This window comes from Gambusia affinis, linkage group LG04, assembly GCF_019740435.1.
Source record: "Gambusia affinis linkage group LG04, SWU_Gaff_1.0, whole genome shotgun sequence".
Classification (NCBI taxonomy): domain Eukaryota; kingdom Metazoa; phylum Chordata; class Actinopteri; order Cyprinodontiformes; family Poeciliidae; genus Gambusia; species Gambusia affinis.
Genome location: NC_057871.1, coordinates 21,900,823 through 21,928,803, shown reverse-complemented (window position 1 = coordinate 21,928,803; position 27,981 = coordinate 21,900,823). Strand labels below are relative to the sequence as shown.

Genomic DNA, 27,981 nt, shown 5'->3' with positions numbered 1-27,981 from the left:
CTCAGCACTTTGCCGTCTACTTTGTTTTCCTCAACTTTTCTCAAAATGGTAGGAAGAATTATGCAGAGCAAAATATAAATATAAATATTTAAAATTCTGCTTTTAATCAGATGGCTAAATTTATCACTTCTCACTGACCAAAGCATTTCTTAATTGTTCAAATGCTTTTTATTTATTTATTTTTTTTGCTTTTTTTTATGTGTGAGAAAATTTTTTTATGACAGTGTTTATTTGCTTTTGTCTCTGTTGGCTAAATGTGAGCAGCTAAACTTGAGGGTTTGTGGGAAGCCAGAGTTTCCGCTGGCTGGATGAAGAGACTACTTTTAGCTTCGGTTATTACACCCTGCGCCCTGACTGGTCCAGATTACCTCCAAGGCCTCTTATTGTCCTTTATTCGGCCGATTATTTTTAAAATAACAAATAAATACATTTTAAAAAAGCACAAACCATAAATCTCTCAACTTATTGCAGAGTGTCTCATTAAGGCTTTAAGGAAAAGTTTCTAATTATATGTTTGCCAAGGTGTGGAATGTCAGCTTCATGTCTCTGCGTGATTTTTAGGATTTTTGTGGTGAAATTTATTTGGGGTCTCAAGCTTTTTTTTTTCCTGTCACATTTCCATCATCCCTCCTTCTCTCCCCCACCTGCCTCTCTGTCTCTACAGCAAGCATGCTGTCCCTCAGCTCCCTGTCCATCCTCCTCGTCCTGCTTCTCCTCCACCCCTCACAGCTGCCTGCGCAGGAAGTGCTGATTCGTCTCGCAGGCGTGGGCCGACGGAATGCAAACGAGGGACGTGTGGAGGTGTTCTACAACGGATCCTGGGGCACAGTGTGCGATGACGAGGTGGATATTAAACTTGCCAACGTGCTGTGCCAGCAGCTGGGCTTCCAGCGCAGCTTCACCTGGGCACACAGTGCCAAGTTTGGCCAAGGACAAGGTAGAAGTCAATTCCTCACCAGCACTGCCCTTAAAAAGTATCCACACGCAAACTTTCCAGATTTGTCACATAATAACCGCAGGTTTTAATGAGTTTCATTTACTTTATGCATGACAAGTTTGGGCAAATTTGTCAAGTACATGGTTTTAAAATGTCTGTACAGCTTTTGCTCATCTAGACGTCCATTCTTTTCTGTGAGCACAAAAGTCTTGCCATGATTGCTTGCCAACTTGCCAGTTGAATTTGGAGCTGGACTTTCACTTGGCTGTTCTAAAACATTAATGTGCTTTGATCTAAACCACTCCATTGTATCCATTGTGGCTGTATGTTTATAGTCGCTGCTGGATCGTGAACCACTGGTCTATTCTAGGGTATTTTGCAGCAGTCCTCTTCCACCATATTTCTACATTTCAGTCTTCCATTGTAAATTTTTACCGTGGCCATTTTGGCTGCTTCTCTGATTAATTCTCTCCTTACCTTTCCTGTCACTTTAGGGCGGCCATGTCTTGGTAGGTTTGCACTTGTCCCATAAAACCTCTGCTTTCAGGTTATTTGTTGATGTTCAAAGCTGAAGAAATTGATCATAACCCAACCGTGCTCTAAAACTGTCAAGATTACACCCTGACACCTCATGGACCCATTTAGACGTTTTGGCGGAGTTGGTTAAGAGGATAAGCTTCTCCACAACTTCTTTACAGAAAATCTTCTGTGTTCTTTGGTCTTCATATGCAGATTGTTCTTGGACTAACCTGTGAGGCCTTCAAAGAACAAGACATTTGAATTAGAATAGAGATTAACCTCTTACCCCCTTCGCTGTCAGCGGTCAACACTTACATTCAAGTCAATGGGTCCATGAGTACATCGGTCTCTTCACGTCTTGTTTTGAAGGTGACAGTTAAATAACACAGAGTCAATGTGAACCGCTTAACTTTTACTTTCAAAATGCTTACATGTTAAGGCTCCGACATACTTTGCCCAAAGCCGAACAGCCGATGTGCAGTCACGTGGTTTCGGACCATTCATATTAGCACACACCTTTCGTACAACGGCACAGACACCTATTCCGCTTCAGTATTTGTCCTGCTACTTCTGGACAGGTTTTTCACTGCCTCCCCGCATCTCCTCTTTTGCTTTTACAAAACGGCCATGGCGATAGCGCCAAAACCTTTCTGCAGACAGCCTCCTCTGTGAACAACTGCGACAGTTAAGGAGTTAAAAACATTCTGAAAACCACGAGTTGTCTTTCATGCATTTTACAACTACATAAATCACACACAGTCCTAACAAAACAGTGTTATAAACTGTCAAGCGGTAAGAATGTTTTGACATTGGATTGTACTTATTTTTGTAAGAATGATGACTGTTTTATTTCGTAGGTCACATCTGGTTAGACAATGTGCGCTGTCAGGGCTCAGAGACCTCTGTTGCGCAGTGTCAGTTCAGCGGTTGGGGAATCAATGACTGCACCCACGCTGAAGACTTGGGAGTCATTTGCAGCCCAGAAAGAAGACCTGGCTTCCCCCCTGCCATTTTAGAAGAGACAGCTTCATCTTCACGTCAACAGCCAAGCCAACAGAGGCAAAGAAACTCACTGCCTTCCCCGGTGCAACCTGCAACCCCAGCAAACTCTTACTCCGAAACGAGATTGCCCTTCATCGCAGCACGTCCTCCTCCCGCCGCAGCAGCATCTCGCCCCGGGAAAACGGCCATGAGATCCAGATCTCGAGGCGAAATCGAGGTGGCTCAAGAGCAAGCCAGCAGGTCAGCCCACCACTGCCGCGAGGTCACCAGCTGCCCTCGCGCCTCGCCAACAGCGAAGCCTACAGGCAGAGGCAGGAGGCGGCGAGGGCAAGTTCTCAGACCGTGAGGCACGAGCCTGGAGTGCAGGCCAACAGGCAGCCCCAACCTCAACATCCTGCCCCGATCCACTCCGACCGGAGGAGCGACAGGCATCAGCAGCTGAGCGGAAACCATGTGGAACCAGACCCAGTTTATCCAGACGTGGATTTGGAGACTGATGTTCAATACACACAGGTGAAAACACACACTCACAGCCATGTAACACACCCCGTCTGGTTTGGTACCAATTTCAACTGAAATGTCATTTGTGGTGCTGCAGCCTAGCAAGCATATATATATAATTAGAGACATACCTAAAACCTCAAGCTTCTCTAGATACACTTCTCGGGCTCCGAGATGTTCTGAAGTTTAGCCTAACCACCGGTGGCTCGTCTTCTGAAGGAAACATCTCGGATTAGAGGAAATTGAGCCGTTTGTCATTCACGCTTGCAATTTTTTTCCCTGTCCTTCCTTCCACTTGGGGCATGACATTTTCTCACTAGTTTGTAAGCATCCTGACACATTTCACAAACTATGCGTTCACTGTTAGTTTCCTTCCTGCTGCCCATGCCCGGCATGTGCCTGATTAGAGAAGGCGATGACTAAGGCATGTTATCTTTTTTGTTGTCGCGATTGCGTGCCGTCTACTGCTGTTTGTTCAAACAAAGCAACAACGGCTCGCGTGAGAGGGAGTTTTATTGCCTCACCCCTGTTCCTCATTGAAAAAGTGGAGGTCAGATTCCTAAATATATATATATAGAGAGAGAGAGAGAGAGAGACAAAGTATATATATATATATATATATATATATATATATATATATATATAGTACAATAAAAAAAAGATCTACTTATTTGCTTAAAAACCCCCACAGGGATCTGAAAGGGTTTACCTGGAGGAGGCTCGTCTTCGCCCCGTGCTGTCCGGCAACCATGGTGGTCTGGTGACAGAAGGAGTCCTGGAAGTGAAGCATGCTGGGAAGTGGCGTCACATGTGCAACAAGGGATGGGACCTGAGCAGCAGCCGTGTCGTGTCGGCATGCTGGGGTTTCCGCAGCTGAGTCGTTTGACCAAAATCCTTACAGGTCAGTATGTGAGAGTGGGCGGCACAGGCGAGGTCATGGAAAGGAGCCATCGGCAGAAACTTTTATTTCCTAAAGGTCTATTTTATGAAGAGTGAATGGGAGGTTTGCATCACCGCGCAGGTTACAGTCCGTGTCTGGTTTGCTGGTTCAGTCCCCGTGTAGTAGAGGTCAACCGAAGCAGCTGTCATTTGTCCAACCGCACTTGGCATGACATGTCCACGGTGACATTACTAAGGTCCATCTGTCCACCAGGTCTGCCTCCCTCATCAACCTTGTGGGCCTCATCTCAGACCTTTAAAATAGTTCTTCAAAGCATATAATTAATGTCAGAGTCAGACTGTAAAATTATCAGCCTTCTCATGATGTGTCTTTGTATACGCAGCGCTGCAAAAAATCTTTTGGTTTCCGCATGTTTCAGATCATCACACAAGCTTTCTTATAAGACACACATAATATATTTTATTTACTAAATAAATATTCAACTCAAACCAGCCCTGTGTGGAAGGGTTAATTGCCCCTTAAACCTCATTACTGGCTAAGTGCCCCTGGGCTGCAGCAGCTACCATTTCCAAGGCTTTTAAATCACTGCGGATGAATTTAGACCCACTCTTCTATGCAGAGTTGTTTTATTTTACATATTTATGTATTTGTGGCCAACTTAAGGTGGCCTAGTCAATAGATTTTGATAGTCAATAGATTTTGACTAGGCCACTCCAAAACCTTCAACTGTTTTGTTATTGATCCATTCAGAGCTGAATCTGTAGGTTTGCTTCTGCCACTGCATCTCCCAAATATGCTTAAGCTTAAGGTCACAAGCAGATAGCAAGACATTCAGCTTCAGGGTTATTTTTTTTTTTGCTATAAAACAGAATTTATTGCTTTAATGATGATGACAAGTCAATGACATCCTGAAGAACCAAAGCAGCGCCAGACTATCACAATATCACCATCATATTTAAATGTAGATATGATGTTCTTTTTTGTGGAATGCACATTACAAAAAGCTCTGCTTTTGTCTCACTAGTCATTAAAATCAATTTTTGAAAGTGTTGGGGGTAAAAAAAAAAAAAAAAAGCAGCCCCTTGTTCTACACTGTGCTTTGCTATTGAATTAACCAATGTTAATTCAATATTTGGACGCTTGCTCAACACAGAGCAGACCATATAATAAATATAATCCTATAATAGCACAGAAAATTGCTGGCTCAGTTGAAATTCTACTTTAGGAATCCAAGTCAATGGGAGAAAGCCCAGCCTGAGCCCATGAAGCGAGATTAGAATCAGGCAGAAAAATGCAGGAAGGCAAGATATCATCATGTGTTTTGGCAAATGTGAGATGAGCCATTGCGTTCTTTTTGGTCATCTTCACCTTGATCACCTCACATGGATGCCATTTTTGCCCACTATGTCTTGCTGCCTAAAGCTGGGGTATGTAATTTTCAGTGAAAATATTTTTTTACATATTTGTTAAAACTCTCACTATGTCGTGACAGTATGAGATGTGAAAAAAAATCCGGCTCCTCTTCCTTCTCCCAGTGGTAACTACAGAAACACACAGAGTTGGGAGGAGGGTCTGAGTGCTGTCAATCACCCTCATGTATGTGCTGCTCCTCCCCACCAATTGCTGTCTGCTAAGCTACAGTAGAGCCTGTCATGAATGCTAAGGTTAGTTAGCCTGGCCTCTGATGATGGGGGGTAAACAGTTTTCCTGCTACAATAAGTTGTTTCTCTGCCCTTAGCACATTGAGCAGTGTGTACACAAGGGTGCCTGACAGCACTAAGACCCTCCCCCTGACTCTGGTTAGTTGTTTTTGGTGCATTTCTTCAGACAGAAACAGTAGTACTTCAATCCTTTCAGATTACTTGTATAATATTACACCCTCAATACATAGTGACATTTTGAACAAATATGTGAAAATAAAATATTTAAAATATTTAAATAAAAAAATAAAAAAAGTTACATACCACAGCTTTGAACAATTACTTTTTACTTAGGCATGTGAAGTAGGCAAGTATTTAAAAGTTGTCCCCATGATCACTTTGGAGCAGCTGCAGAGAATAACAGCTTAGGTGAAAAGAATGTGTTGTCAGGGCAACAATTAGTCATCCGCTGGAAAACTTCAATTTACACTTCATCACAAGTCATGTCTGTGAAACAGCTAACAGAAGAGGATCAGATTAAACCTTCAATGGGCAAAAGGTGATTTGTTGAATTCAAAAGCTTACCACGTTTATAGATTTTTACATAATAAGCATATTAAATCTCCTATTTGTTTCCTTCTATTTCACTATTCCAATATCCAAAGTTGAGAACGTGACTAAACCATCAGCGCGCAGCGAGAGTCGTGACGAGATTTTTCTGCTCATAGCTCTTCTGTTATCCATCAAACCTCAATCATTTGCTCCACTAATAGCACCGAGTGGGTATGTCAATATTTTTATGTGTGTAACCCTTTTTAATCTGTCTGCTTTCAAGCTTGAATACCCACTGAGCACCTACACAAACTTTCAAAGCCCTTCAAAACATACCATCGAAAACCCTAACACCTCACTTACGCCCACACGTTAATACATCCCTAACTATTTCCAAAACCGTGCCCGAGTACACACACAAATTTGCATGCAAACACACACAGAAGCAAACACAGCCCTCCATGAGTCTGTCTGCCCACAGAGGTCTTTTTAGGGCTCGGCTAACAGGAGGACTGCACTGACCGCCGGTCTGCAAAGTACCATATGTCTCTCCATGTGAGAGGCCAATAATTACCCCTTGTGTCCTCAGGAGCAGAAAACAAGCAGCTTCTCCTCAGCTGCCCCATAAAAACACACCATAAAGTGTCTCATAAAACTATTTGTTTGGATCCGTGCGGCCATCTTGATCAGGATTCTGTGGAAGAAGATCCCGATGGATCTTTCCCTGGTTTAAAAAAAAAAAAAAAAAAAAAGCTAAGGAAACAAACAGACGAGGATGTTTGTCGGATGGTTAGAGAAAATATGTCTGTATTTGTTAAGCTTGCCGGTCTATTTGTGCAGTCCTTTCAGGCAAAATAGTAGGAATATCAGTTGTGACCTAGTTGAGTTTTGTAATAAAATAAATGTAACGCCTGCATTACGAACACATTCCACGAATGCCTCAGAATCACCCAGAGAAACATCACAGATTGTGCCAAAAACCAATCCAGCAGCTTGTATAAAAACTGAGTAAAGGAACAAAATCGTGTTTGTTTTTGTGTCAACCTCCACCCCATCTGGGAAATGACTGGAGCAAATATTTTTTTCCAACAGTAAACATCTGAAGGGGGTTAAGAAGATTATTTCGTTGTTGTTTTAACCACAGAAGCATCAGAAGCATCAGGTTAATTAGATGCTTGGACTGGACGTAGGAGCAGTTTAGCTAATCTCATTTTTCCAGTCTGGAGTAATTCCTGTTTGCTTGTTAGCCTTTCTTCCACAAAGACACCTTTCTGAAACGAACAAAACCCAAAAGTCATGACATGTGACAGAATCTTAAAATCTCACTGCTGTGCCGTAATCTTGCATCAGTCTGAAAGTGACCTGGATTTTCAGGCACTTTAAGAGAGCGCCCTCAAGTGGTAGCATCTGAAATACGTAAGTACAGTTGAAACCAGAAATCTACATACGCTGTATAGAAAGACACAAACACATTTTTTTCTCAAAGTCTGAAGTTAAATCAGACCAAACCTTTTCTGTTTTAGCTTAGTTAGAATTACTAAAATTATTTACATTTGCTATATGGCAGAAAATCTATCGAGAAAATTTTTTAGATGTTTTCTTTTCTTTCTTTTTTTTTGTAGTTTTCTCAAATTCATAAGTTTGCAGATTGACCCCAAAACAAAAGCAAAAGACCTAGACTAGATGCTGGTTGAAGCTGGTAAAGCAGTTCTTTACCAAAAAGATAATTATTTTTGAGACATGTCCCATGGTCTGATTAAACTAAAGTGGAACTGTTTGGACATAATTATCATCATTTGGAGGAAGAACCAGAATGACAATTAGGATGGTGTGGCAAGTTAGGATGAGGGAGTTTTGCTGCAGGAGGAACTTGGTGCACTTCACAAAATAGACGGCATCACGAGGAAAGTCTCTTATGTGGAACTATTGAGGCAACATCTAAAGATATCAACCAGAAAGTAAACGTTTGAGCATAGATTCGTCCTCCTAATGGACAACAACCCTGAGCATCCAGCCAAAGTGGTTACAATGTGGCTATAGGACAACAAAGTCAATGTTTTGGTGTGGCCATCAGAAAGGAGACGCTGTGGGAAGATCTAAAAAGGTGTGTGTGTGTGTGTGTGTGTGGGCGTGTGTGTGTGTGTGTGTGTGTGTGTGTGTGTGTGTGTGTGTGTGTGTGTGTTTGTTTCTAATAACTTGTGGGGACCATTTTCCTGACATATACTACATTGTGGGGACCCACTGCTCTTTGTGGGGCCCGAAGCCTGGTCCCCACAAGGGGAAACACTGTTTTTGGGTCAGGGGTCAGATTTAGGACAAAGGTGTGAATTGAGTTTTGGTCAGGGTTAGGATAAGGGTTAGGGTGAGGGGAAAAGCCAACCTTCCAAATGGAAGGCTGGAAGAGCACTCTCCACCCTGTCCTTTCAGTTGTGTGTCCAAAATAAAATGAAAATCTTTTCCTTAAAAAAACTGTACTTAGCTTTTTGGCCCCTCCTTTCTTTCGTTTCTGCCTTCTACGAATTGGAATTATTTTTGTCGTCTTTTTCTTGCTTTCTCTTGTGTTTGTTTCTTAGCTTCATTTCGCGACGTTTCGACATTTCTTTGTCTTCTTCAGGCGTTAGGATAAGGGTTAGGGTAAGGTTTAGGCTGTAGAAATGAATGGAAGTCAATGGAAAATCCCCGTAAAGACAGCTGCGCAAACATGCGTGTGTGAGTGAGGTGGCCTCCAAAATGGACTCAGTTACACAAGTTCTGTCAGGAGAAATGGACCAGAATCTTGTGGAAGGAAACCCAAAAGGGTTGACCTAAGTCCAAGAGTTTAAAAGACAGCTACCCTAGATACTGACCAAATGTTGGTAAACCTCTGAATTCAAGAACAGTTGCAACAACAAAAAAATAAAAATAAAATGTTCCCACCAAATTTTCTGGCATTTAGCAAGTAGAAATAATTTTGCTAATTCCAACTAAGCTAAGTCTGATTTAAAAACAGACTGAGAAAAAAAATCCAAGTTTTTTTGTCTTTTTATTCAGTGTATGTAAATATCTGGTTTCAACTGCAGATAACACAAAATAATAGCATATTATTATTTACCTTGACAACATGAAAAAGTTCAAAAGGCACGAGATGACTTGCGAGGAGACTTTACAAGTCAGGACAGGAACCCTGTAGCCAATTATGGTTAAGGTTTATGGTGAGAGTTTGGGTTAGCTGAACAGTAATTTACCTAATTTAGTTTTCAAAAGGTAGGGAAGCAGCTTTGTTGTTTATAACCTTTATTTGACCTGCAGTCACAGACAGTGATGCAGTCAATATGTTTACAATGTACAAAAAAAGGTCAGAAAAATACCGCAGGTGGAGAAAAAGTTCATTTGAAATCAGAATGTTTCAGATCAGTGCATATTATTGCGTCTTCCTTCCCTCTGGCCAAGTGCTTAGTGCAACAAACAACTTTAATTCTGCCAGATGGATCTATTGGACTATTGGACTCTATACTGTCAGCACTTCCCTTCCTGCCTCTCTCGTTTCTGGTGTAATGGATCCCTTTGTCTTTTACTGCTCACTTCTCTCATTTCTACAGATGTTTTGCCATCCCGCTTTTTGCTGTGCACAAAAACCCCCCACTAAATTCATTTCCCAGCTCCATTGTTGCATAACTTTCAATCTCTTTGAAGCTTACAGTAACTTCACCAGCTTCTCCAATCCAGTTCCATTTGACCCTGATTAAAACCCCTGCCTCACCGCCTTTTCTGTGTTTTACTAAACTCTCTTCTTATGGAAAGAGCATCATTGGGACCCCTTTTTGTTTTTGCCACTCTAAAGAGGGTGGGGATGATGAAGGGTCATTATGGAGCGAGAATGGAAATCTCCCATGAGCCAATTGTCCCTGAATTTGTGCAGAGATTTGTAATAACAGGTTATCTTCAGCTTCTTGTGAGTCAGCGTCTTGTTCCACTGTGGCTTCTCGTATTGTGTTGTTAGAATTTCATTAAAACCCAATCGAGCTGACGATCCTATGAAATAAGAGAGTCTTCCCCAGAGCTCTGTTCCCAACCTTTATACAGCTCTTTATTGTTCTCCAATAAAACTCCCAGATCAAGTCAGTTTCAATCTGTTCCCAGCCCATCACAGAGCGTCACACAGTTGTTTGGTTCCCAGAGGCTGAAAGACAGCTGGAAACCAAAAGCGCTTACTTACTTCTCCCTTTACAAAAACGATGGACCGTTCCAATAAAACCTGGCGATATCAGTCTTACATCACATGCTCCGTGTTTGCCAGCATGCTCTCCTGGCGTTTGGTTATAGCCTTGACTTTAAAGAGCTTTGTTTACAAGGAGAGAAGTCAGGGGGAGTAGATATGTACGTGCATATTTCCCTGTCTGCTGTGTGTGAACCAACATGCTACTGCTGGACCACAAGGCAGACACTGCCAAGCAGAGCAGGCAATTATATGGGTAGCACTCTCACCCCTCTTCCCCTGCCTCCAAACCATGAACCAACACCCCCTCATAGTCTGTCTCTCTTACTTTGATTTATCGCCATGTTGTGTAAGGCTTTAAATGGTGCAAACACGCACACACGCAGAGAAATATGGCTCTCTCACATAATCACATGCAAACAGATGCTGAAACTCACCACTTACATATGGCTTTGACTCAGCGGATTTCATGTGGCACCTTCCGAGATCCACCCACAATGCTTTCTGCTTTTACTGAGGAAAAAGCAAAAAATGGAAACAACCCCCCTCAACTGCCTCTATAAAATTAATAGCCTAAACTGCAGGACTAATATCCTAAAATATCGCATCTCAAAAGCCATTTTCTGACCTAATTTTACTCTTAAGCTAGAAATAGATGGAAGCATCTTATCTAGCTCCTGCAGCTGTACAGCTGTCCACACTGTGCGTGTCAGTTTACTGTTGTCAAATTGGCACTCTTTCTGTAAGCTAAATGTGACAATGTAGTGAAGCTAGCTAAAAAATTAATAGGTGAAGTTTTAACCCTCCTGTAGTGCACCCCGCCTGAGCTTTTTACCGTGTGCACTGTTCTGGTGGAGTTCCTGGTTTAACAGCATTTTTATGTGAGTGGTTTTGCAAACTGAAGGGCTGACGGGTCACCTGCTTGGCCGACCGTTACATCTGCCGCGCTCTTCCTGAGTATCGCGCTAAGAACACTGCAGGGTTAAACAATTTAATCTACTCTAAACTTTGCCAGAAGTATAGAAATCTAGCAAACTTGTTGCTTCACCTTTTACGCCTCTGGAAGTCAAAGACACACCATCTGAACCTGGGAATCTCCATCCTCCCGTGGATTACATGGACAGGCTGTTTTTATTATTTAGTATAGTTTGTAAACAAATAATAATAATAAAATAAAATTTTTAAAAAAGCCTGTTAGAGGGCGTGCTGTGGTGGCGTCATCTTTGAGCACAGTTAGCTAATTATCTGACTTGCAACCAGAACATGATAATTTCCAAGTGTAAGCTCTGATTTTTGAGCTAGTCACATAATTCTGAAGTTCCTACAATATGAAAATAAAAGTTATTTTTACTCATATTTTAAGTTCAGGTTTGATCCTTTCTGATTCTGCTATGGAATATATGACTCTAGGATTTTTTTTCTGTATCTCTTTTAGCTGCTTTCATGCACACACACACTCACACACATGCTAAGTAAAGGAAATGACTTCACTTCAGGGCGTAGCTTAGACGAGTAAAAGCAGTAGAATGCTGTTGTCCAGGGCCGCTCTGTGATGGCCCTTGACAATGCATGGTAGTGCGCCAGCGCTGTAACTGTAAAATAGTTCTCTGTTGTCCTGGACAACGTTCTCACTTATTTGGCTTTAACAAATTGGACTGATTATTTTAACTCAGTTTTCTTGGTTATCTGAAACTATTCCTCCCCATAAAAAAAAAATAAAAAAAGTCCGGGTGAAACAACTCTTAATCTGTTTTCTTCATAAACCCATCCAGCCTCAGACATGTGCAAAATAACTAGGGAAACACTGGAACGCTTGGATTTTCCTGGAGAAGAAACATCTCTTTTTTTAGGCTGCTAAATATTTAATTGCATCATGAATCATGAACCAAACTGAACTGGTTGTTCAGGGAGTTCTAAATCCAGCTCTCCGACGGACTTTGTTCATTCATAAAGAGTCAGTCACATGGCACCTGTCTGTGGCTACGCAGACTGACCCGAGCGGTCAGCTACAATGTTTCTCTGAACGGGAGCGTGTCCAAACGTACGGGGCCTCGTTTTGTTCACACACTGCTGCCCCTGTTGGATGAGACCCTTGCTGAATGAAACTAGACACAGTTTAAAGATTCCTGTTGGGCTTGGCAGGCATCTGCAAAACCTCTGCAGAGGTTGGAGTCAGACAATTTTTACTGGCCCCTGTTGGCGACCCGTTTTGCTCTATTCATAACCTCTGTTTTCATTGCATGGTTTTCTCAGATCAGAAATTCACTGTGGACATATAGACCAACAGTGAGGCAGGATGACAAATAAACCCCAGAACTAGTGGGTCCAACAAAATGAAATGAAAGGAATGAAAGGAATTTATTTTTTTTTTTTAAAGTGTAACGGTTCAACTAAATCGAAAATCTAAATTTCTGTCTCTAACATTAGTTTGTTTCTGAGAGGTGCTCTTTGATCATGCTCTGCCTCCTTCTTGCTTGTAATTTCACCGTGTTTATTCAAAATGTAATGGACCACATTGCACAAAAGGACTGGAGAAAAGGATCCCTGAGAAAGAGGGACCGTGGGAACATGTTGGACTGTGGGATTGCTCAGCCTGTTTAACGTAAAGCTACATTGCTACATTGTTGGTAAAAAAAAACAACCCTTCTTTGTCCTTCAGGAAACTATGGGACTCTAAGATCGCAGATCCCTCATCAAGGTAAGATCAAAGTTTCCTCCTTGTAATAAATTAGTACATTTTATCTCAATCTAGAGATTTAATTTAAGCCCAGTTATTGATGCACTTCATATATCACTTCGTCTCTTTCCCAGGCTGAGATCCCTGATCACTAAGAAGTCTTACTGGGTGGAGAAGGTGCAGTGTCAGGGTCTGGAGGTGTCCTTAGCACAGTGTCCCGCTCAGCTGTCCCTCCCCAGGAGTGATGTGCCATGCAGGGGGGGCATGCACGCGGTGGTCCGCTGCGTCCCTGGATTCCCGTTCGAGCGTTTCGGCAGAGCTCCCGCTCCGCCTCCTGTCGCGGTTAGTGTGGAAAACTGAAGCAAATATATGAAGGGTTGAACTTAAACATCACAGCGAGACAGTTTGGCCATCTGCAAAGCTCGTCCGTTTAATAAACAGTTGGAAGCAAGTAAAATTGAGGAAATTCCAGTATTTAAACTTGCTGTAATTTTTTAATAGGTTCAACTAATTGAAATGATTTTCCAGCTTCCTTTCTTCTGCAAAAGTTAGTTTTGAAGAATAAGCTAAGAGCGGTGTTAATTAGTTTTCCGTTTTATATTGAAATAATAATACGGCACCTACCACTTTAAAGATATGTTTCACTCACCGCTATGGGTTCGTCAGTTTTTAAGGAATATTAACTTTAAATTAACTCAAACAGTTAATTTAACCTCACTCCTCCGTTTAGCATGTAAATATTCACCTTTTTGTAAAAGCAAAGCAAACATGACGCTACCTTAAAAGTTAAAGAATGTGCATTTGAATTAACCACTTTGCCGATTTTGAAGATGGTAAAGGTCCACTTTGGTTTCGTCTTCTCTTGGCGTTGCATTTAGCCTGTGGGACAAACTAATATGGATTTATACTAAATGAATAAATTAGAAGACTTGTTTCCGGCTGGTAAGATATTATTTGCTCACAATATTTTGACAGAACCCCAGGTCAAAACTCGGACCTATCCCTTTACGAAACCTTTAATGAAACTGTTGCGAATGAAAACGGCATAGTGGCTTGTGGAAAATAATAATAATATGACAACCGAAATCTAGTTTGTCATTCGGTTTAATAATCTGAAAATGATTCCTTCTAGCCTCTGGTCCGTCTGAAGGCCGGGCCCCGTCTCGGAGAGGGCCGTGTCGAGGTCATGAAAGAGGGAAAGTGGGGCACGGTGTGTGACCACCTGTGGGACCTGAACGCAGCCAGCGTGGTCTGCAGAGAACTGGGCTTCGGCTCGGCCAAGGAGGCGCTCACCAGGGCTCAACTCGGACAGGGTAAGCATTAAGCAATAGACGCTTCGACCTGTACATTCAAAATGCTCTTTGAGGTTTTTCTGATGCTATCTGAGATACATTTCACTCTCTTCCTCTTTTTTGGGGGCTGAGGGTTAGGCTGGCTCAGTTATCCAGATATATAGATATCAAAACTGACCTGCATTCCTCCTGCATCGATAGCAGGAACAGAGTAACAGAGTGATTTAGACTGAACCCCTCACAGAGCAACTGAGTGTTCCTTAAGTTCGCTCCTCCATCTCCACGCACTTTTGAAGAGAAATAAACGCGGCGGGAATGATTACAGCTTGATGTCTGCTGAGTGTTGAGGAACTCTCCCCATGACCAATTATATAAAATGTAAACTAAGCTGGGAGGGTCAGGCCAGCCATAAAAAAAAACTAAAAGAAAACGGCATTTGTTGTCAAAATAAACTCATTGGTTGAGAAAAACTCGCGCCGCTTTGAAACTGGGACGTCAGGCAATCAGTGGCGAGCAGGAGTAAACATTCGTACGTAATTTGTTTTGGGTTGAGCTTTTGTTGTGGGTGAGAAAATGCATCCTCCGACTCCGGCTGTCGTGGAGTCGAGCCTTTTAGGTTTTTTTTCTCCTGCAAACAGCAGTGAGACCCCACTTTCTCACACTCGTTTCCAGTGGTTCTTCTTGCCGTACTTCTTGCAGTCAGTCTGTAATCACGTTCATTTCCTCCTATTATCTTTCTGCCCAAACGAGCACTCAGCATGCCCTTTAATAGACTGGGTGAATTTCCTTCTCTCTACTTTCCTTAATGAAATAATTATTGGAAAGCATGTGCGTGCTGCTTTAAATGCTGTATTAAAACTAGGTGGAATGGTCAGTGTGTCGGAACTGGGCAACGTGGCTTCAGGCTTCCCAAGCTTTTTTTTCTCTAATCTGTAAGAGTTAACGTAAAGACGGTAAAGACTGTGCAGTCAGCGGAGACAACCTGACGCTACACACTCGATGACATCATCAGCTTTTTAAAGCCTAATTACAGGGCTCCCAGGGACTCCTGCCTGGGCCTCACACACCTACACAAACATAGACTTGCTAAGAGATTTTGCTCCTTTTTATTTATTTATTTTATTTTTGCAATTTGGGATTTATTTTAGTTCTAAGAAGCAGAGAGTTCTAACACTCAGAGCCACATCCGACATTCATCTGTGTTTGCAGAGCCATTTCAGGTTCTTTCATGTTCCTCTAAATGGGGCAAGTCCAAGGTTTTCTGAAGCACTAAAGAGAGTTTGACTTGAGGACCTTTTTGACTCCTGATCACCACGCCTACCCTGATATTCCCACTATTTCATTATTTAATCATTTTAGGTTGTGCAACTCACATACCCAATGATGTAGCTTACAATATGGACAAAGTTTTTCTGTTCTATCCAATAAGTCATGCAGCTTTCATTTTTACTTTACCCTAAAGCCAAACACAATTTTTGACACCATTATTTACCACACCTCTTCCAGTTTGACAAAGTTAGTACCTTCCACAAAATCACTGCTTCATTGAAAGAGTTTCTACAAATATTTTAGACCAGGGGTGTTCAAAGTGTGGCCCAGGGGCCATTTGTGGCCCTCTGGAAGATTTTGTTGACCCCCGCCAACCACAGTTCAGGAATGAAGAGAATTCGTCCTGCAGCCTCAGGCGCTTGATGCAACTGAACACTTTGTTTTTTTTTCTTTTTAGGGTGAGATTTTCACAGACAAAATAAAAATCTGAAAACACAACACAAAGTATTTTGCTTTAATTTTTCCATTTAAATTGATCAAATTTGGCTAAATGCAGCGAATGCCGACCCATGTCATACAAAGGACAAAAACAAGCCTATAGAAGAAGACAGTGGACGTGAGAAATGCTGGGAAATCATTTGCCTGTCTTTTGATTGATGATTTTGACCAATAATAAGTATTGGAGAGATAGAAATAGCAAATAGCTTAAGAAGAAATGCATTCTTTTCTGTATTTTATATATATATATATATATATATATATATATATATATATATATATATATATATATATATATATATATATATATATATATATATATATATATATATATATATATATATATGATATATATAGCCCTCATAGCAGAAATTTGCAAAGAAAATGATACAGTTTTAGAAATAATACAACTGCTTAATGCATCTGTTTTGCTTATTATAGGTTTTTGACCATAAGCAGTTATGATACCAAAAAAAAAAAAAAAACAAAGCTGTAGATGTAATCAGTTCAAAACAATATAATTTTTTTCCTTGTATTAGCCATTAATGTTCTTCTGCCAGGACCTCAAACACCTTCGCAAACTTAGACGTGCTAGCAGACCTCCCTTCATTTTGCAGTTTGGCTTCTAGAAAGCAGAGTCCCGAGTTTCAGAACCACATCAGAAGACCAGAAGGCATTTGAGCTTTTTAATGGACATTGTGTTTGCAAAGCCAATTTGGAGTCTTTGATGTGTGTGTGCTTGTGCAGGACCAAGTCTGCATGAGGTGAGGAAGAGAGTTTGATTTGGACATATTTTACCTACCACTGACGGTTCCCTTCACACTCATCTCCCTTTTTTTCATCATCAGCGTTTGATTGTTTGCGTGTTTTGCATCAAATACAAATAAAATCTGCAGATAATTTCTTACTTTACTTGAGTTTATAACCAAATGCATGACACTTAGGAGGAAGTGTGCTTTGTTGAAATGCTTACAATAGTGTAAGTTTAGTTTTTTTTGGGCAGCTGATACCGGCTGAGTAGATGATAGGACTTATTAAAAATGACTACCTTTGAATCTCCTGCTTCTTAAATAAAAAATAAAAAAAACATACTTTAAAGAAAATAAGGATTGTTACTATGAGTTATTTTTGCGCTTAATTCGGAGAGTGGATAAAACTAAACCTGCTACTTAGAGGAAATAGAGTAGATATAAGAAAGTGCACACACACTGTCAAAAATGCCAAGATAAACAATTTCACAACTTTTTCCAGTTTTTATGTGACCCCATAACTTGTAACAACTTTACTGAACTCCAAACTGAAATCTCTTAGAGCCAAAATAAAATAACTAAAATAATCTGGTTGCATAAGCAAACACAAGCTCTTAACAACCTGCGATGGGGCTATTTTCAGTGTTGCCCACATCCAAGTTGGTGTTAAATAGAAGTCAGCTTGTACTTGCCATCAGCATAAATGCCTCTAAATACTTACAAATGAAATTCAGCTTTCTGAGTTAAGCTTTTTTTTTCTACACCGCCTCTCACAGCAAAACAATAGTTTACGGAGTCAACCAGGGCCTCAAAGGGATTTCTTTCTGAAAAGTATGAGTCAGCTAGATGAGCACACAGGACATTTCAGCTGCATTATATACACCGAGGAAATAGTGAATAATTTGAGAAAACATTGTTGCAACACAGACGTTACAAAAACTGCAGCAACATTAAAGGATCTGCAGGAACAAGTTCTGAGTCAAGAGGTTGGGTGGCAAAGCATAAACTTTTTCTCACAAAGAAATATGGTTAGAGCTTGGTAAAATAAAAAATAAATAAATAATAATAATAATCTGCTAAAGCAAGTGAAACGTCTACCAAAGGCTTGCTGGAAAATGTATTATGGTCTGAAGAACACAAAGTCGAGCTTTTTGGCAATAATTTCACAAGGTTTGATGGATACAGGGGCGGGCTGGGGTTGAAATTCAGCCCAGGAGTTTGGTTTGGAGAGGCCTTTTATCCGACTGCACAGTGGATGAAAGTGGGACCATAATTTTAAAACAGCTTAATTTTAAAATAACTTTATTATAGTAACACTAAGTTTTTGGGTTTTTCTTTTTTTTTTCAGAAATCAAAACTACTGTGTGTATGTGTTTAATAGCAAAATTGAAAAATTAAAAATCAGTCGACAAAATTGTATTACGTAAGCAGCTTGTAAAAATCAAAGCAAATGGCAGGGAACAAAAAGACAACCTCCAAAGCTGTACAGACCTATTAAATTACAAGAAATTTGTTTTATTTATTTTTAGATTGCTTAGGAAGCCGTGGGTTTGGACCACAGCCCTTTGATTTTAAGAGTTTAATAGAATCCCAAAGAAAGACATTAACTCCAGCCCAGTCACTGCACACTGCACCTCTACCTGGTTCTTCTGTTGATCCATTCTGACCCACTTTCTCGATTCTTCTCCTTCTCTACCTCTTCCTACATGTTCTGTCCATCCGTATCCATCCTTTTCTCCTCACTCCTTCTCCGACAGGCATTATGGTGTCCCTCATTTACAACTCCACGACCGCAGCTGGCACAGTGATCAACTGTAGAGCATTTATAGTGTTGTTAGAACACAAATACAGTCAACTAAACACACAGGAAGTGAATTACTGACTATATCTGTAATTTTCTTGAGCTTAAAAAAAAAGAAAAAGAAAAATTGGATATATTAATATATTAATGGGGAAAAAACACCAAAACAACTGGATATGTAGTCCGTATATTAAGATATTATGCTTCTCACTTTGAACTCAGACTTTTTCTTAAAATGTTTTCTTTTGCAATAAAGCAACGTGTGCCCTTTTCTGGTCTCCTGGTATGGATTGAGTTTAACTGATCAAGCAGATTATTGTATTAATGCACGTGTGTCGTAGCATTGCTGATCGGCTGCCTTTGATGTTCTGTGTTCCCTGAAGGCATCCAAAAACACAAACACATAAAGAAAATGCTTGCCAACCTGCTGTAGTCGTGCTGCTCGGTCCCTTGTTATCACTCATCTTGGTCCATCCATCAAAATGTTGGTTAATTTGCGTCCTATCACTAACGTTTTCGGATTTTTTTTTCTCATAAATGCTTAGTTCTTCCAACCTCTAACCCGCTCGTATCTCCAATTAGTTTGCAAAATATCAAACTCACCCAGCCTGACGTTTCGCCGCCTATGAAGCGCCAGAAAAGCTCCGAAGGTATGGCAGGCCGTTTTATTATAAAATTGGTTTCGCGTGACCATTCTACATCCCTCGAAATGTGTATTGACTAGACACAACTACATTTTGACTATCCTGGATGGTGATTTAAAATATCTGCATTCACATTCTGACTAGTAAGAAAAATTACCCAAGATATCTTCAGTTACATTTTGACGAGTCAAAGGTTCTTTCTAAATATCTCACCAGATTCGTCACACATACAATTCAACATTATGATTTTGACTTATGGGTAGTCAAAGTTACATTTTTAATGATATGAATTAATAATTGTGCGTAAGCCCCCTTGTGCTGCCTGCCACTGAGCTGCCCAAACAGCTGCCTGCATAATTTTGAGTGGTTTTGTCAGAAAATGCCACGGTGTAGAAAGAGCTCAGCGGAATCGGATATGCGGACCGTGCAAACTTGGTGAACTCGAAGACTGCTTCAGAAATATTTTTTCTATGCAATAAGTTACCCTCAAATGTCAGACAGGCCTCCTCTTGTTCTGTTTTGTTTTGAAATGTTTGGAAAACCACACTTTTATTCATTGGCACCTTAAAATACACCTGTCATGTACGTTTAGTATGTTTGTCTGTTTTGTGTTTTGTTTTTGTTTTTTTATATATATTTCTGTTTTAATGTACAGCACTTTGGATACCCTAATGGTTTTCTAAAATGTGCTACACAAATAAAAGTTCAGAGCACACAAAGTTTAGACGTTTTCAGAAAAACACATTTTCTCATCTCAGGCATGACTTGTCATTTATTATTGGTCAATATTTCAAGTTGTGGTCACTGTCATTTTTCAACCCCATTGTGTACATTATTAGGGCTCCATGAATATGATTATAAAGTGTATTTCTAAAGAGACCACTGCACTGAACCCCATTGAAAACCTCACGGTTATTCCACCAAATATTGATTTTTGAAATATTCCCGAGTTAAAACATTGGTATTGTTGTTTCTACATGAATATGAACTTGTTTTCTTTGCATTACTTGAGTGTTGCATCTTTTTTTCGTTATTTTGACCATTTCTCATTTTCTGCAAACTGCAATTTTTTTTTTTTTTTGGGGTTAATTTTGGAGACATGTTGTCAGTAGTATTTTACTCAAACATTTACCTAAAGGAGTAAAATCAGAGAAATTTATCATTTTAAGTGAACTCTTAATTTTTGTATATTTGCACTACAGCTTTGCAGTTTGCATGTGAACTCTATCTCGTCTCTCCGCCGCTCCTCCTCAGGTACCGGTCCCATCCACATGAACAGCGTCCAGTGCACAGGCAGAGAGAGGTCTATCCTGGATTGCGTCTACAAACAAGTACCACTTTACACCTGCAAACACACCCAGGATGTAGCCGTCCGCTGCAACGTCCCCAACACCGGCATTCAGACAACCGTGAGCTGAGCGCACAGAGACACATTTCTATGTTCAAAGCACATGAGTGTCTCTGCTCTGAAACTGCGACGCTCGTTCCTCTCTGCGGACCCAGATTCGTCTGGCGGGCGGAAGGGACCGTGGAGAGGGCCGTGTGGAGGTGCTGATGGAGGTCGGAGGAGCGATGCGCTGGGGCTCGGTCTGCAGCGAGAACTTTGGCCTCAACGAGGCCATGGTGGTCTGCCGACAGCTCGGCTTGGGATTCGCCTCCAGAGCTCATGAGGTGAATTCTAGTCCTTTTCTTTTTCTGTCTGTGAACTTTTGTTCTTTGTGTGTTCCTCCTCTCTCTCTCTCTCTTTTCCTTCTCTCCATCCTGCTGTTTGTATGACTGTGCTGTGTTATTACTGAGGCCTGCAGTAATTACAGGCTTCTCAAACGTCCACTTCCAGTGCACTGAAAATAAAAGAGGGAAAGTGAAGTGAAGAGAGATCGGAAGAGGAGGGGGGGGAAGAGGGGAATTCACAGAGCAAACAAACTGAAAATAGAACCGTGCATGGAAACGGCAGACCGAGTGTGTTTTTTCGGGGTGGAGGGGGATGGAGGGGTTGCTGCTTGGAACATTTAACAAGCAGTTTTCAAATTGTGAATAAGAGTGGAAAATGTGATAATGTGTACTGATAGTGCCTATAAAAAAATGTGTTCTGGTGTTTATAGCAGAGCCTACTGTGTGCTTCTCTGCACCGAATTCTTCCTAATTGTCCCGTGTTGTTTTTCCAGAAGGGCTTAAGCCTCTAATTATTTTTGTGCTTGAACGTGCTCCACTTTCCTGTGTTTTCAGGAGACCTGGTTCTGGCCGGGATCCTCCGACGCCAGGGACGTGCTGCTGAGTGGGACCCACTGCGTGGGCACGGAGATGTCCATCCAGCAGTGTCGCAGGAACGGTCAGGTCTACTGTCCCCGAGGGGGAGACGGCAGGGCTGCCGGAGTGACATGTGTGGAGAGTGAGTCCAAACCCAGCGACTTAATTTGTAGCAGAGAGATTGTTAAATAAAATTCTAGCAAATGCTATACTGCACTAGTTTATTTACAGGCTTTGTGGGGAGCTAGTGTTACGTGAAACTCGTATTTCTGCTTCGCAGCTGTTTGTCTCCACTTGCTGGGAAAGTCTTCATTTAAAACCACACTATAAATCTATCCCATAAGTCTGGCACTTTTCTTACTTCTTGATCTTGAAAGGAGATGCACCGGTCAGAATTTCGGGACTGATTTCCGTTCTTGTGCCGATACCAGTTTCAGCCTTCATGCACAGTGGGAACACAAGCAATGGAGCCAGATGTGTGTGAGGGACGACCTGCACACACAGAACAGGGAGTAAAGCAAAGTCAAAATCACATTTTAATCTCTCTCTAGCAACTTGCTTGACCACCTAGCCTAGCATGGCTAGCATTACCAAAAGTGTCCCTTTGTGTACTGTAGAAAACGTCTCCCTACATTAAGTCTTGGATTTCCAAAAGGCTCCCAATGTCTAGGACAGTTCTCCAAAGTCAATCACTCGTCAGACAGAGAAACGTTTCTGTACTGCATTCATATCTGCGTGAAGTCTGGCTCTCTCTCAATCTCTTGCCGCCGTGTTTCAACACGTCTTAAAAAACATTATTTCCTTTTAAACGGCGTCTTTCTCGTTGGTGCTTTATCTGACTTCATCAGTGCCTCGGTGATTCAAAGTTGCAAACTGAGCCTGTTAGAGCTTAGTATGGTGCATTCACTGACCTGCAGTGTTGCCAACTTCTGTATATAAAGAGCAGCGTTCCAAAGAGCGCATGGTCAGTCAAACTTCCATGTTTGCAGTTTTCTTACGTCTGGTTTGATTTATTTTTTTTTTTACTTTTTGGTTGACTTTGGACCCTACCACAACTCACAGTGAAACATCAACGTATAACACCATTTTATTTGCATTAAATTGACATCAACAATAAAAATAAAATAAAATTGTTCAGTGATATTAATAACGGTCACCAGTCCTGCCCTGGTGCTGGTCGGATTGCTGCTGGGTGGAACTGCTGAATAATAACTGGGTTTGCCTGTGAGAACCTTTTAAGTGGCTGAGGTGATAAGCTAATTGTACTGCCAGAACTTTAAGAACGATCCATCTTTTAATTTTATTATCTTATTTTGGGCCGCCGTAAAGCTTTTACTGGTCTGGTCTGGCTCCCCCTTTAAAGATTTTCTGGGGGCGCTACCGGTCAGAGCCTCCAAAACTCTCCACTAACGCCAGAAAAAGTCACTAATTGTGTGTTAGAAGCTATTTAAATATGGCGACAATCTTGCTGAGATGACCACACTATGCACCCTGTTAATCCTGCTGAATGTTTTTCCCTCTTGCAGTTTGAACCAACTGCAACCAATTTTAACATGCCTTAGAAAGCGCCGTTTTCTTTCAAACAGCTTCATCAACATGTCTGCTTTCTGTGGCTTCACCTTAAACACCAAAAACAGCCAATGTTGTCGTCTTCTGACTGCAACAGCTTGGACTTTGAGCGTTGATGTTACCACAACCTGGTGGCCTTATTATGGTGCGTGTACTGAAATTGACATTTTTCAGTTTCCGACCCGCTGTTAACACTTTAGGGTCCATCGGGCTGAAAATCCTCCAGTTCCTGACACCGGCTGATTCCCAGAGGCTGGGAATTTTATCCCATGTTACTCCAGCAGGTGGTGGATATTATATTCACAACAGCGGGATAAAAATGGAAACTTTTCTTCAAATTTTGACCAGTTTTAACCTCTTGAATTTGTTGAGATCGTTCACAGGCAGAAGATCGGACACCACAGTCTTTCAACACATGAATCAACTTCAACTCCAATGTATCATCTGGTGTTGTGTGTCAATGTGGCAAACTAGAAAATGGGGGGGGGGGGGGGGGGATTGTGGAAACTGGTTGTGTTAGCTTTAGAAGCTCGTCTTCCTTGTGTTTGCTGTAACGAAGAGCAAAGGAAACAAACACAAGGATTATATGCATACAAATATTAACTTCTTTTAAGCAGCTAAGCTCAAGATTGAATGTCTTCTTGTTTTGAACCTGAATGATTTCCTGCAGCCGCTCCCGACCTTGTGGTGGACGCCCAGCTCGTCCAGGAGTCGGCCTACCTGGAGGACCGGCCTCTTCACCTGCTGACCTGCGCCAACGAGGAGAACTGCCTGTCCTCCTCCGCTGCCAGGATGAACTGGCCCTACGGACATCGCAGACTGTTGCGCTTCTCCTCCCGCATCATGAACATGGGACTGGCTGACTTCAAACCGCGAGCCACCAGGGAGAGTTGGGTCTGGCACCAGTGTCACAGGTGAGGATGGGAGGGAGGCTCCTAGAGCTCGTGTTTTAAGAGATGCTTCAGTTCTCCGACAAATATTTAGATTTGAATTTTAAAAAAGGTGCCACTTAATGTGAAGTCATGTCTTTGCATTCAGCCCCCTTTTCTCTTTTCTTGCCTCAAGTCTCTGAAACGTGGCAACTCTGGAGCAGCTGCAGAGACCCCCCCCCTGGGGGGGTTAGGGGAGGTTTGTTGACAGGACAACCTCAAGTTGTGTACGCCACAAATCTGGTCCTTAAACTAAAGTGGCAAGAAAACAAAAAGCTATTGTTGGAAGACACTTTATGAAAGAACAAAATGTCTGGTCGGATGAGACCAAGATGTTACCACTGTGGCCTGGTTTTGTGTGTCTGAAAACACACCATGTCTCACCGTGTTGCAACATGGTGAGACATGGTGAAACATGGTGGTGGTGGCGGCATCATGGGGGCAGGTAAACAGGTCAGAGTTGATGGGAAGATGAACGGAGCTAAAAACATGTCAATCCTGTTGGAGGCTCCAGAGGCAGTGGCACTGCCTGTGCTACAAGTGAATGGTTTAGATCAACACACATTCATATGTTAGAATGGCCCAGTCAAAGTCCAGACCTCAATCCAACTGAGAATCTGTGGCAGAAGTTCACAATTACCGTTCTACAAAGTGATTAGTTATTGGGGGTGGGGGGGGATTACAAATTCACACCACATTGTTCAGATATTTATTTATTAAAAATCCAAAGTCATTCATACTGATCTGTCTCTTTTGTACCTAGCATATAAAATTCTAATTGAATACGTTAAAGTTTGTGGTCTCAACCTTCCAGCGTAAGCAACAGAAGCAGGCCGCTCTGAGGCTTTACGAGCTGCGTACGATTCTGGACAGATTCCGAACTAAACCTCTGCCGTCTTACATGAATGGCAACGCAAGATTTAGAAAGTGAAATGAGATCCTTGAGTGCAGCATGAAGTAGACTGCTGTCTACAAATAGCAATCACCCTTTAAACGCCTGTCATTTAACAAACACAGATAAAGTTTACAATGAGCGTCCCCGTTTCTGGCCAACCCTGTTGTTACAGTCGTGACCAGGACCTACGTCACAGACGCCCGGGTCCTTATCGCAGCAGCTGTGGTTCTGTGTCCTAGAACAAGGAGGACGACCACAACCCAATTGCTACCTTCTCCACCAGCAAACACAGGGTTTCACTTGCAGTTTTGGTGACTTTTTGCTTCGGGCATTGCTCTGCGAGGCAAAGAAACACGACTGGAAAGTGAAATCTTCCCTTTTCCCAGGAGCCTTCCCAGCTGTTCACCACGCCCGTCTGACACCTCCAGGGAACCGTAGCATTTATGGCGGTCATATTTTATACTAACATAAAATCAAAAGACTGAAAAAGAAACATGGATTGTTTTTATGAAGACTGTTCTGAGGTCCTTTCATAACTGTGATTATTTTTGTGTGTGTTTGTGTGTTTGTTTCTTCCATGCGTTGCTTCCAGACACTACCACAGCATCGAGGTGTTCACCCACTACGATCTGCTCACCCTCAACGGGACAAAGGTGGCTGAAGGTCACAAGGCCAGCTTCTGCCTGGAGGACACCTACTGTCCCGATGGTGAGCCGTGACCTGACTAAAAAAAAAATAGCCCTCTCATTAGCACTTTTGGTTCATATTAAGAGTTCTTTGGTCCTTTTTTAAGCTCTTCCCGTTATTTCTGGGGCACTCCTTTTTCATTCCCTTTCTCTCCAGTCCTTGTACGTGATCATTATTACATATTTTGCATTGAGAGAAGAGAAGTAAAGAAGTGACAGGTCTAGGTGGTCCTCCTCTTTGTGCTGAGTTTGGAGAAAAAAGCTCTTTGGGAATTTCCAACTATTTTCTTCTGTGTTTGTCAAACTTGCAGGCTGTCTCAATACGACAAAAGTATTTAGATAGAAAATGAAACAAATACGTAATTGTGACAGTTGGATCATTACAAGGTGCCCCGAGATCTGCTTTAAAAACTATTCTTCGCAAAGCTGTCTGGTATTTGATGCCAAATGACTGGTTTATCCCTGGCGGCTAAAAGCTTTTTATGTGTGAAATAATTACATGTCAGAGTTAGGGAAACAGTAAAAAGACATCAAAAGACGATCTTAAAAGTAAAGTTGTCTAGAAAACTATTGTTCAAAGCCACTTCAAAAGATAAAGGAGGTTTTGGGGGGAAAAACAGCGATTAAACACAAGAGAGCTTGTATAAATCATCTATACAGTAAAGACCAAATTGCAACAAAGGGGAAAAAAACAGCATTATACTCATTATGTAAATCTTTCATTGACTGTAGATCGTTCTTATTCTTTAAAAAGACACACCAGTAATATCCAGTATTTTTAACCCACAGCGACTACCATGAGAAATGTTGCACCACATAGATGTAACGTATATTATGTCCCATATTTGAATTTTCTACGCCTGCAGGTATCCATAAGCGATACGCTTGTTACAACTGGGGCCAGCAGGGCATCTCCGTGGGCTGCTGGGACACGTACCGCCATGACATCGACTGCCAGTGGGTGGACATCACAGATGTTCGACCTGGTGAATACATCTTTCAGGTCAGTCCGGCTGGAAAAGTACACAAAACAACATTCTGGGAATGACCAGTTTGGGGAAATCTGGAGTTTTATTTTTGGTACAAACCAGAAGAGCATAAAGGAAATCTATATTTTCCTGTTCCTTCCTTCCATCCATCCATCCATCCATCCATCTATCCATCCATCCATCCATCCATCCATCCATCCATCCTCTCTGTTTAACACCTTACCTCTGTGGAAATGAATGCAGTCCTACAGCAGTTGATTTGCGTGTTTGCACGTTCAAAATAGGTGGCAAAAAGAATAGGTGTGCTGTGAAAACTGTGAAAATCCTTATTTTTAATCTTCTTGCTCATCAGTGATTTCGGTGGCGAGATCCCGTGTCGGGCAAGAAAGTGGATGGGGGGGGGGGCGAAAAGTAAAGCGAGCATGTTGTGTTTCGACATCTCAAGGCACACATGAGATAAAAGCTGCAATTAAAGGCTGTAATTTTCGCTAAATGGCTCTTGGCTGGCCCTCCAGTCAGGTGAACAGCAGCAACGCAGTCTCAAGGGTGTGTGCGTGTTTAAGAAAAGTAAATTTAGTCTAGATTTATATAGAAAGGAGACCTACTGTTAGTCCGCCCTTTATAGAGAGAACAAACCTAGTGGCGGAGGAAAAGCTCAGTCAGCACATTACAGGTTGAAACGTGAGCTCGTCCACATCTGCGCCCTCTCTCTCTCTCTCTTTACCGCCGAGACATCCGATCTGCTGCGGTGACCTACTCATCCCTCCTGCATCTCTATCATTTATTCTATTTATTCTCAGCAGCATCACCGGGACTGTGTTTACAGTTTCTTTCTTTCTTTCTCTTTTTATTCTGGCTGTTTGTGCTGAATTCAGATTGTTGACGTCTGACACTCGTGAGATCTGCCGTGTTTGGCAGAGGAGCTCGAGCCGGCAGAACTATTTTGTGGTCGCGAACGCAGATAAGCTCCTCGTAGCATTGCGAGAGGAGCGAAGGAGGGCGTGGATCCGCGTTCGTCGGTTCTGCGTCTGTAACCAGGCAGCCACTTTAAGCAGCGTACATTTACGCTGATGAGTCACGTCCACCTCAGCCCCCCCGGTTGCACTCGCATCTGAAAGATCAGCAGTACAACCTTACTCAGGCTTTTTTTTAACGCAACAGCAGCGGGACTTTAATTGTCCCGTAAAACGGCTTGTGGGCCCTTTGTTTCACATTATTACAAGAGCTTTTAAGAAAGCATCAACTGTCGCGAAAGCTGAAGCGTTTCACACGGAGGCTGTAAATCACTCTCACACGTTGTGACAGCTCCAGTTCACGTTCCCAGAAACGTCGCCTGAAAGTTGACGAAAAGAGTAAGCAGTTATGAATATTTTTAACCCTGATCCCTGCAGCTGTAAATATAAATAGGACCGCACAATTTAAACGGTACATAAAAAAAAAATTAAAAACTGGGCCACTTTAATGAATATGTGGTCAGGTTATCTGTTTG

At 41.8% G+C, this 27,981-nt stretch overlaps 1 pseudogene; it reads left to right on the top strand.

Moving 5' to 3' along the window:
* Nucleotides 1–29: 29 nt before the first annotated feature.
* Nucleotides 30–27,981, top strand: part of LOC122829602 — a 31,018-nt pseudogene continuing 3,066 nt past the window's right edge.